The following is a 12,107-nucleotide window of genomic DNA, read 5'->3' as shown; positions in this document are numbered from 1 at the left end:
TATCACTTTTTTATGGAGCTGGGATCATCAGAAAACCAATCTATAGGCATAAAAGATATTTCCTACTGGATGGCTCTTATATAGAATTATTATAAGCACTGAATCACTGAAGGTTATAGAGTATATCTCTGTGGGTTTATTGATCCTCAAACGTTCTGGGCAGGCAGTGGGGCAAACGGCCAAGGACATGACAGCCAAGTCTTCCATCTCCACATCTCTTGTTCTTCTCCCCCTATTGCCCTCAGCCATTTCCTCTGTCTCTCTATTGTGGAGGAAAAAAAAAAAAACATATTCTCTATTTTTAGTTAGAGCTCCAGTTCTGCACAGCGCTCCCTCTGTGCCCTAGCACGCACATACAGTCCCACACAGACACACCACATTTCCTGTCAGGTCAAAGCTGGCTCCGAGGAGGCCATGGCCCCCGATAGAATCCAGCCTGATTGGGCGCCCAAGTCAACCAATAAGGTCATGGCCTTTCTATCCTGATGACATACTTTGTGTAACTCTGAGATGTGCATGCATGTGTGTCGGCTGGTTGGAGGCTTTTGTGGCTAGTATTTGCAAGGGGTTGTCTTGCAAAGGTTAGGGATCAGATGTTAAATCAAAGTGAAATGAAAGGAAGAACCTACGCCCCTACTCATAAACTATCATATTTAATCATAAGATATCGTGACTGCATTCACCTTAAACTTTCAACAGTTTAACTCAAGTATTCCTGAACAGGAACTTTCTCCAAGTAATGTCCAGTTGTCTGATTTTGGTTCATTTTCAGCAGAAGATAATATTTTTCCCCTTCCATTTAGAAAGGGACTGGAGAGAGACTGGTGTTGTGTGCACCTCCAATTAAGTTTTATGAATTGGTAGTGTTAACTTGTACCAAATTCAGGGCACAGCAGGTCAGCTGAACAGGCAGCATAAAATTCTGCAAATATGGAGGCTAATGTTTTGCATAAATAAGTGAATATTTTCCTGGATTTAAGTGGATCTTTGTCAGTTTCATGATTTTAGGACTTCCACTGGAAACAGTCCAAATCAACAATCACTTCTTCTTCTTCACCGTATCACTGCTTTACATTTATGTAGTAATGGAAAGTAAATACATTTACTCCAGTACTTCACTTAAGCTAAATTTTTACGTAATTGTGTTTTTTCAGGTACTGGTTTATGGCAAGTACAATGTACCCTGGTAAAAAAAAAAAAGTTATGCAATGTCCTCTGTGGCTCTGGAGGGGCGTCAAGTCTGAGAAATAACCCTGATGATATCATAGTAATATCATCAGCGTTATCTCAGACTCAGAGCTGTAAATCTGCCGTCACAAACTCAGGGTTGTGGAGTTGGAGCGGACCAGGCAGTAGAATCTAAACGAAAAGATATTATTATATAAAAGGATTATAAATCAAATGAAGCGTGAATTAAAGATATTAGTGGTTGCGTTGTAGGAAATGTTGCATCCAGTGGTTTTGGAGCTTGACCCATACTTGAAACTAAATGTCACAATATTTTCTCTGTGCCTCTGCTGCATCGATTTTGACCACTCCTTTTTTTAAATTTGTCCCTTCCAACTCCCATCTTTATCGAAGTGCAATACCACATCGCTGAATTGCCCCTCAGAAATTGTGGAACCCGTAAAATAGAGTGTTACCAAAAAAGAAAAGTTCATTGAACTCAAGCCAAATTTTTCCATTACAGTCGTGATGTTGCATAATGTTCTGTGTAGTATATGCAGATAGGAAGTAAGATTAGGGCTCATCAAGTAGATATAGTCAGTGGAAATTAAAAATCCTTCCATGTCGCTCCCCCCATCGTGCCCTCTGGAAGATTTAAGACCATGGCCATCACAGTATGAGTCAACATAAGGGGACAGATGTTGAGACGACGGACGTGAGTGAAAGCATTGCCTCTTTGACCCACCAGAGCCTGACCTCCCTCCCCCGTCTCAGTTTCACAAGACCCCTTTGATTAAGTTGGTTTGAAGGCTGAAGGCACATGGTTAATTCATTCTTCCCACATTATCTTTAATTTATTCATATCTTGCTGGAATCTGCCAAACTGGCCAAAGAAGCGAAAGAAAAGGCATGACTTCCTTCTTTTGTGGTTTAACCAGTGCATTCACTTGGCACATTCACTGAAAAATACAGTATTTGTCATTTTCTTTCTGCCTGACGAGACTCACATGCTCTTGTTCCTGACCATTCTTGACATACACATGATGCAATTGCACACATTTTAGAAAAATAAGCTGTGGCTGTTTTGCAGTTTTGAATTGCCCTAACCTGTGCATGTGTTGGCCATTTTCCAGCAGGCTTCTGCCTGCACAGCAATTAATGTCATTTGGAGCGAAGAGGGACCTCATGACTCATTACATATGCCTTTTGCTCAGAAAAGCCTCCAAGGGGTCTTCTCCTCTTGTGTGCCAATGCTGCCACTCGGGGGATGGCACAAGTTGGATAACACTCTAATTATAAAATTCACTATGAAAAATGTCTTCTGCAGTGCTGGCAGGGATGAGATTAAACATTGTTTTGGCTTTAGTTTATTTGAGCTTCTTGTGCCCACACTCTCTTATGTTACTGTATGGATACTGTGAGGTTTTGTCATTTGTGCAATTATTGTCTAACTGCCTGAGGTTTTTTTTTCTTTTTTTCCTGAATGGATGTTTATTAGGCTATTGCACAGGAATCCTATTGGCAGTAATATAAAAGAAAATCTGGTTCAGTCCGAAAAATGTTTTGAGGAAATCTGCCCCAAAATTTACCTAACAACTGAGACGGAAGAAATGATTGATCCTCACAGTGACAGCCATGTATTTTTGACATTAAACAATCTCTTATCTGACATTATTTTACTTGCTTAGCTGTCAACTACAGCGGAAAGGAGGGTTTGAAATACATCATGCATTTTGTGCTATAACATGTGTCAACAGTCTTGCTGAATGGACAAGGAGGCCCATCTGTGCCTCGCATGGCTGATCCTGGTGGACCTCCCCTCTCGACTACTGTAACCTGCTCACAGTCCTGGCTCAGTGGAGCGCACAGTGGCAAATAGCGGGGGTGGGGGGCTAGAGAGAATGAGATAGAGGACAGAGACAGTGACAGCAACGGAGAGGCGACGTTGATCGGGAGAGAGAGCAGCAGACAAGGACCAGAGATTTGGAGAGAGGAAAAACAGAGGTAGATGGCGGCAGAGAGAGTCAGTGCAGTGTGTCTAATCTGCCTTCGGGGGCGATGGTGTAAGGAGGCCTTCTATGACAGATAAACTCACCAGACAGAGAGCCGGAAATGACAGATAGCCACCAGTGCTGGAAAGTAACTAAGTACATATGCTCAAGTACAATACTTGAGTAATTTACTTGAGTAAATCTATTTTCTACCTCTACTCCACTACATTTCAAAGGAACATTTGTTACTTGTCTCTGAACTGCATTTATTTGATAGTTACTTTGCTTGATACAAATTATTAAAACTTTTACTTGTCATAGGCTGTTTCTACACTGTGGTATTGCTATTTCGACTTAAGTAAAAGATCTGAGTACTTCCAGCACTAACACCCACTGTGCCCAACTTGGCCCAGAGTCTTCTCAGCATCAGGCAGAGAAAAGGAGGCAGCACAGATGGGGAAAAAAGCAGCAGGAGGTGTTGTTTTCATTCTCATTTTCTCAGTCTCTCCTCCCTTCACTCTGCGGAAGATTGTTTAGTTCTTACGGGAGGTCCTGAATAGCCATCTGAACTATTCGTCCCCAGTTTTTGTTTTGGATTTCGATCGAGATTATGCACAGTGGAGTCTGTGCATGAACAATCGCTCTATCTCCCCTAATTCCTTTGGAGAGCAGTTTGCTCACTCAACATTAGCGAAGGGAAAATTTCCATTGAAAGCCACTGCAGTTGTGTGTGTTTTTGTCAGACTGCACCGCTCTCTTTATCTCTTTTTTTGCAGCTTGGTCTTTAAAAAAAAAAGCAAACATTGGTCAAACTGTGAAGGCATGCTTGAAGGAAGGCCTCAAGAATCTGACTTTGTATTTAAAATGAAACATATTCAAGATCAGGGTTGCCCTCTCTTTTGAGTTTACCTCAAAATTGACATCTCAGCCCTCAGACAGCCCTTGGTATGAAGTTAGTGCCTCTGGAGACTTTTGAACAGTCAAGGTGGCAGATGCTGATTATGTGGGCTTGTGTGTGTGTGTGTGTGTGGGAGTGACGCAGCAATGAGTCTTCTGCAGTCTTGTTCGGGAGCAGCAACACAGGCCGACCTGGGACAGACCTTAAGAGTCACTGTGACATTTAAAAACAACCTCCCACTGTCTCACAAGATAGACAATATATTTGTCACTTTCTCGTGCTCCCCTCTCCCTGCCCTCTGTAAACCTCTATGTAGTTATCTCCGAAGAGAAAAAGATAAAGATATATGTCTGCCAGTATTCCTATCTATATCTATATTTCTCTCTGTGACACATTCATACTGTTACTACGTGGGAAAATGCATGCAAGCGCACACAAGATTTGGCATCACATCACTCATGTTTGCACACACACGACCGTTGCATTCATCAGCAAGCCTCGCACTCTTCACACCCGTGCAATTAGAACCCTAAAAGCCAGATTAAAGTACCATGATAAACGCATCAGCTTCTTTGATCCTGAACTCTGACATGCTTACAACAGGCGACACGCATCAGCATGCATGCACGGCTTCCAACATGCAAGAAGGCTTCGGCATAGTCAATTATTTGGAGCCCCTGATTAACATTAATGGCGTTTCTCAGAATTACATTGGCATCTCCTTGCATTCCAATCACCTAGATTTCATGCCTCCTCTCTGCAGGCAGCCCTGTTAATTGTGAGAGAGGAGAGCCGCAATGAGTGCTATCTGCTGAGCCTTTGATATGCACTTATCTTTTAGCAGTTTCATATTATGGGGGAGAAAATTGCCTTTAAAAATGACTGGTGCTTTATTACTTTTGGGCCAATTAATTTAATGAAAAATAATGCCTTTTCGAAATAGCGAGGAAAAAATAATTATGGAGAATAATTGACAAGGAAGGACAAGCATACAGGGAGGATGCACGTAGACTTGAATGCAAATTTACTATTATGTTTTCAGTTCATAAATAATACCTCATGATCTTTTCCAGACTGGCTAGTAACATATCAAGTAGAATAGGGCAGGCTCAGTTTGACGACAGCTTGCCCTGAAAGTGTCCAAAGCATTCAAGAAGTAGGGCACTTGCCTCGACGTTCCTTGAAGTGGGAGAGACAGACCGACCTAGATTTCCTCCTGTTTATTCAGCCATTTTAGGTGCTGGCTATTCATGTCTCCATTTCAGTGCTCCCCTTGCACTGTCTTTGTATTTTCTACTCCTGAACACAGGTATTTTTGATTGTTTGTTTGTTCATTCTCGCTTTCTCTCTTCCTCCCCTGTGCTCTCTGTCCATATTACAAATCACTCTAAAACATACATTAAAGTAACTCTTAACGGCAGTGACACATGCAGGCAACCGCTGAGATACCCCATGCTGCTGAGCAGCAGGGGGTCTGATAGCTTGACTTATCTCAAACACCCTGGTGCAACCCTCTCTCAAATTTGACTTTTCATTAAAAAAAATCATCTTATCGCATTTATACAATCCTGTATTCATTCCCTGCTGATAACTTGAATACAAAATAGTTCCATAATGTAGAGTAAGGCCCAACAATCAGTCAAACAATTTCTTCAAAAACATCTTTAATCAGTCATCACAGCTCATCATCTTTTTATGCATTCCAGGGAGTTTGATGCGGTTCTGGCTGATTTAACACAGCTCTAATGCACCGGATGCAGTTATGAATTGGAAATGAATAAATGCAAAGTGAGACTTGGACTGTTGACCAGTATCAAGCTGACATGACAGCCATGCACACAGAGATGGCATATGTTGCCCAGTGTGACTTCTGAGCCATCTCCGCGGGAGAGTTTTGCCTCCGCTGCCGCATTATGCCCATTCAGGTATTCTGTCATGCATTATATCTGCCCGAGGTCACAGCGCAGTGTAGAGCGAGAGGGATCCAGGTGAAGATACACGCTTGTCATTGAAAGGCAGCAGTGTAAGAAGTATACACTTACTTACTTAAAGGACATATTCTTGTAAGAGTACAGAGCTATTCTCAGAAAAATGTGGAAAAAATGCCCATTGTAACTATTAGATTATTAATACTATTATTACTAATGCATTTTACTGTAGTAAAGCTGGTTGGGGCGTAACTAGGTTTAACTACTTTACATATAGTTTGGCAGTTCAGTCCTGGAGTTCTTTACCGAGGGGCTGCGAACTTTCAAAGGGTCCCAAGATAAATCTGTGATCTGATGAATGAGGCAAGAAGAAAGAAAAGCCAATGTTCTGTACACAAACTTCTATTCATCTTTTTGGACATTTTTCTTATCTTTGCTTTTTTTTGTAAAATATTGGGTAAGTTGCCGTCTTTGCGTGCTGAACAGATACTAAATAAATCTGTAACCATCTGAGGAGTTTGAAACATGAGGAGGGGTGTGAAGTACTCATTGTTTTTTTAAAATGATTACGAACCAAAAAGGTTACGAACTGCTGCTTTAATCTTTAATAATGCAGTATTTTATAGGATTATTACATGTTTTCATATTAAGAAGTTAAAAATACCATAAAATGGAAGTACGAGCACCTCAAACTTCTGCTTAGGACAGAACATTAGTAAATACACTTAGTTGCTTACCACTGATCAAAGATAACAAATGACTGTGATGTAAACATGAAATGTTGCCATGCAGTCTTGTTTTTTACAAAATTCACGGGCCCACTAATATATCTCCATTATAACTCTGTTTATGGCAAGTTTATCTTCTTACTGAATCATAATCTCTCCAAGTTGAAGCAATTACACTGCAAATGGTGTGAATTTAAACTGCAATCTGTGTCTTCAGTGCTTAGTGGGAGGGAGTGACCCACGAATTGATATTATCACAGAGAGACTTGGTGGATTTCAGACTAAATGAATCTCAAATCAAAATAAAATGAATCTCTTCAGTAGACTATCAAAGACAGAGAGAAATGGAAAGAAGAAAATAGATGAGTGTGGTTGGGACTGTGGTGCCTAATGCACTCTATTCTCAGTTAATCATTTCTCTTCAGCGCTCTCTCTCCACCTCACCTCGTAGCCTCCCTCCTCTCTCTCTATCGTGGATCTTTTTCTACGAGTCCACTTTCATCCTGAGAATGTTTTCTCTCTCTTCTCATTCTTTTCTCACTACCTTCATCCCTGGTACCTCAGCAGGCAAGGTGGAGGCTAGAGTCTTGATCTCAGGCAGGTTACACTTGGCAGCAGACCACCCACCCCTCTGCTGCCAGCATGTTTCGGGGCGATCCAGCTAGCTTTGGCACCCATGTTGGCAACTATCCCCCCTTCCTGGACCTCGGCAAGGAACACTGAAGGCCTTTTTTTCTGCCTCATCATGTCCTGTGATTGGGGAACAAGCACCCCTCCCCTCTTTTACTTTCACGATCTCGACCTGACATAGCCGGCGAGGGATCAGAACGCTGCCTGCTGTAGATGCCAGCCATTAGCATTAGCATTTTAACACCTGTTCCCGGGTATGGGAGTGTTAGCACTTCTAATTTTAATGCAGTGTGCAGCGACAACATTGGACAAACAAGGACTGTGACAGAATGAAAAAACAGTCGTGCGTGAACATTCTGCGTGTGTGTGCGTTCACGTGCACACTTGTGTTTACATTCATCAGCCTGTCTGTTTGGTAGCCGCCCAGAATGTGCGTGCCCAGAATAGTACTGTATGTGTATATAAGTGGATGAAAATCTGCATCTCTTTCTCCCTCTCTATCTCTTCTTCTTCTCTGTTTAGTTTTTCTCACTCAATGAGCTTTGCTCGACGCTCAAAGACGTGTTTATGGCTACTAAACACATGACAAGAGAGAAACTCTGTCACTCCCATTTTATTAGAAAGAGCCTCTGTGGCACAGCGTCACAGCTATTTTGAAATTATATCTCTTGCTCCAATAATTGCCATCCATTTTGTTAATTGGGATGATATACAGCTATCTGAAGTAGTCACTGTTTGGTTTTTTTTCCCTTCTCAGTTTCCCTTTCTCCCTGTGTGGTTTTTGCTTTGCATATTACCCCAGACATGGAAGGGAGAGCGTGCAAAATACAGAGGGCAGCTCTTCAAACAAGCTGAAATCTTTTGTGCGTCTATTCAAATAATTTCACCCTGTGACTCTTTACCAAGCAGCTGCAGCGATGCATGTGATTGAGACTGAAGGTATTCTCTACGGGAAAAGGCACTGAAAGGTCAAAGATAAAGTCTCTTTGTGATTTCTTTTTGTGGTACACTGCTACTGTATGTCTTAACTTTTTCCACTTGTTTTTACTTAAACACTTTTGTCTGTTTTGTTTCAAAAATAGAGGCTAGGCTTTGTGCAAATGCAGATATTAGAAAGTCGTTCATTTCAGAAAAATGAATGGTGGTGGAGAATGTGGAATGAATTGTGTCCTCGCCTGAGTTATTGTGCGTTGGTTTCATTCTAGGGCTACCAAGAAAGTGCTCGAATTCAGCAGCACATTAAATTAAATATCTGCCGAACAGATTCTAATTTGATCACCAAGCTGTTTCAATTTCATTAGCCTAGTCCCTAATGGACTTTCACAGCATATTATTCCATCTAGCACAAATCCCATTCATTGCCTCTTTTTTTTCCTAAATGAGCCCCCTGGTGCACAGGGACCATGTGGCCCAACTCAGAGCAGCATGAGGTCACAAAAACCTGCTTTTTCTTTAATGGACACGGGTGCAGAGCTTCAGTGAGCAAATCTAATCTGAATCCACACTGAGTAAATGCAATCAAACTAAAGATTTATGCGCAGCATCTTCTTAACATCTGTTGAAAAACATCAGTCCAAGCTGAGTATTAATACGATCCTGGTGTGTTTGTATGTGTGTATGTGTGCATGTGTGTGCACATGTGCAGGCATGCAGACGCCCAATCACACACCCTTTGCAGGCCCTTTGCATATGTCCAGATTACATGTTATTGCACACTGGCGCAAACTGAATTGTAATAGTGCATAGTGTAAATGAAGTAATGTAGCAGTAGGTCAGGCAGATGAAAATTCATGGCTGAAGTTTTACCACGCGTCTGTGGTTTAGCAGGCTTATAATTATACAGTATACATTATAATTAGTTCAGCTCTGCACTATTCTGACCGTAAACAGAGATGGAGCACCACTAAGCACCTGTGAATGCACCCACTCTGTCGAAATGGCTTTTTTTTTTCTTTTGCAATAATGACATGTTTCAAACATATGATATCTGGTTATATATCTCATGGAGGTGCATATTTGATATTTGATGAAGATGGAAAAACTGCTTGTAAAAATAGTTTGAAATTATTACAATGAGGGTAAAAATAAGCATTTAAAAAGAAATGTAAATGTATAAAAAGTCAAAGATACAAAATTAGAAATAGATGTCATGTAAGCCTGGTCTATAACTCAGTTGTGGATTTTTCACCACATAAAAATACAGAATTGGTAGGCAAATAATTCAATACAATGCAGTGCTAATGCACCTCAGAGGACAATGTGCTAGACAAGGCCAGGTGAGAGAACAGAGTTCAACCTGATGGAAGAGACTTCTCCGAGTAAAAATGTATACAAGTGAAAAAATATGAACGTTTGGTCTACAGTATTGCTTCATTTGCAGCACAAGGTGCAGCAAGAAAAGGTTCTTTCAGGGACAACGACTTTACTGAGGCAATGCAGCCAAGTCACATGCAGTAAAGTATGGTAGTGATGATTAGGATCAGTGCAGTGTCAGTACTCTAAGTTCCAAAAGGCTGAAAGTGATAGCATAGAGCTGGAGAGGACTCTGCGGTAACATTGATAAATGTTTTCACCAAGCCGTCCGCCATTAGTGTCAGGGCAAGTTACAGCCACAAGAGCGGACAAACAGGAAATAGAGAAAGAGTGGGTGTAAATAATTGATAAGGCTGACCCTGCGCGATTCATATTCTGCGGCAGAGGATCAAAGAGTGAGCCTCAGAGTTTGACATTGAGCCCAAGCACAGGAGTCAAAGCCATTACCGTCCCTAGCAACACTGCTGCTTGTGTTTTTATTAAAAATGCAATGACTCTTCCTCTTCAGTCTGGACTAACACTAGCTGGCACTCCTGGGCATTAACCAACTGGCTAATGGACTCACTGGTATTATCCTAGCAATTACCTACAGTAACACTAAGTAAAGCGAGGTGGAAGCCATTTTGTTCCTGTCCATTCGATGAAGCTGTTCCTGGCTCTCTCAGGTGTGAAATATAGCCTGTGTTAGACCTCTGAGTTCTTTTAGGTGTGATCAATATTTCAGAGGCACTAGGCCTCTGCGCCTTGTGTCCTCCCACATCGCCTCTCACAACAGCTCTGCAGCCGATTATGAATGTCTGAATGAACCTTTGAGCCAATTAATGATTAATGAAATTTCACAGTTTTCTGAGGAATGTTTATTTGAATAGTGCATTAAGACTGTCACTGCACAAAGCCTGGAACTCTCACCCCTGCAGCCTCTGCTTCTAATATGAGAAACTAAAAGCATGTCTGTGGTGTTTTATTCAGTACCTCTGTAGAGTATATCTTTACAAAATTAGTGCCTTTTTGTGGTCCGTGTCTGTCGGCAGCACTTTGTATGCATCACTGCCATGAGCAGCTATGTATATCAAATTGGATTCATGACATTAAAATATGTATTTCTCCCCCACCTTGTTTTTCAAAACTTTAAATCACTTTCAGAAAGAAGGAACTGCCAGGAACTGCAGTATACCTGTTTAATGTGGGGCTCAGCTTGTTCAAATTATTAGAGAAAACATTATGTATATATATAATCTGTGATATTCAGATAGTTTTGGTTCATTTGCCAAGGTTTTGACACATCTCTCTGACGTTCTGCTGCCGCACCAATGCCATGGAGTAGAATGTGATGTGTGTGTGCTCACATCATTGAAACGTTACATATGAAAGTCGTAAGTTATCTTTTCAAAATCTTTGGCCTTGTTACTCTGTAATCCACAGGAAACCTCGGTGTCAGATTTTCAAAGAAGCGACTCTATCAAAGAAATGGCCATTATCCAGAGTAACAGGGACTATTCTAGGTTTTGTACTCTATGTACTTGTTCAATGTTGTGAGCACCACAAATGAAGGGATGAGGCTTGTGTCTTAGTTTGGTCAACAAATGAATTAGTGATACGTTAGTCCATCTTTTAATGCTTTTCAACTTCTACAGCCTTTCTGTTGCGTCCCTCACCATGACTTAATGACAAAAATGAGCTGACACTAGCTTTTAGTGAGCATTTGTTGGGGACTGTTGTCAATGGCAGTGATACACATTTTTTGCTCTAGTGAATTTTTACATGAGCAGGACGATGTATGTGGAACTGAGACAAAATTAACCACAGTGCTGATCTTCATTGAAATGAATGAATATGTCTATCAATCAATATTTGACATTGCGGCTAATTGATGTGTTTATTTGGACAACAATGGCGCTCTGTGGCACAGAGGAAAAAGCTATATCAGGCTTTGCATACAGCGCAAATACTATAAGATCAATCCATTGTTCATTTTGGTTTTTAATGGAATTTGTTGACAATAAGAAAAATATGAAATGGCCCAAGATTTATCCTTTAAATGCCATTTACGTCCATCAAATTGAGGTGGAGACAGAAATCTCAGAGACACCTAGATAAATAAAATGTATAAAAACAATCTGCAGATGCTATTAGCAGATTCTAGCTAGATGCTGCTACAGCTGAGTGACAAAATATGTTATTTTTTGTCATTTTGGGTCAAAAAGCCCTTTAAACTTAATCTCCGGACCTTAATTTTAAGATTGAGGCAGAGGTGTGACTATAGCAGGGTCTGAGGACCAATCTTTGCATCTTCTTTGTCCACAGGTTTGATTAAATAATTCTACAACATGTGTATTTTCTTTATATGACTGATTAGTTTATTTTATTGTGTAATTAGAGACATATGTTCTGTAATAAGGGCTTTCAATTTCACCATTAGAGTTACTCAGTTTCAAGACTGCAAAAAATAGGC

General features: G+C 40.9%; 1 protein-coding gene across 1 annotated transcript in view; it reads left to right on the top strand.

The window, feature by feature from the left end:
* Positions 1 to 12,107, top strand: part of LOC139217463 (neurexin-3b) — a 254,786-nt gene that overhangs the window by 198,683 nt on the left and 43,996 nt on the right. The window lies entirely within an intron of this gene.

The sequence above is a fragment of the Pempheris klunzingeri genome, chromosome 18, assembly GCF_042242105.1.
Source record: "Pempheris klunzingeri isolate RE-2024b chromosome 18, fPemKlu1.hap1, whole genome shotgun sequence".
NCBI classification, from domain to species: domain Eukaryota; kingdom Metazoa; phylum Chordata; class Actinopteri; order Acropomatiformes; family Pempheridae; genus Pempheris; species Pempheris klunzingeri.
The sequence above is the reverse complement of the archived record's forward strand: the minus strand, read 5'-3'. Positions and strand labels throughout refer to the sequence as shown.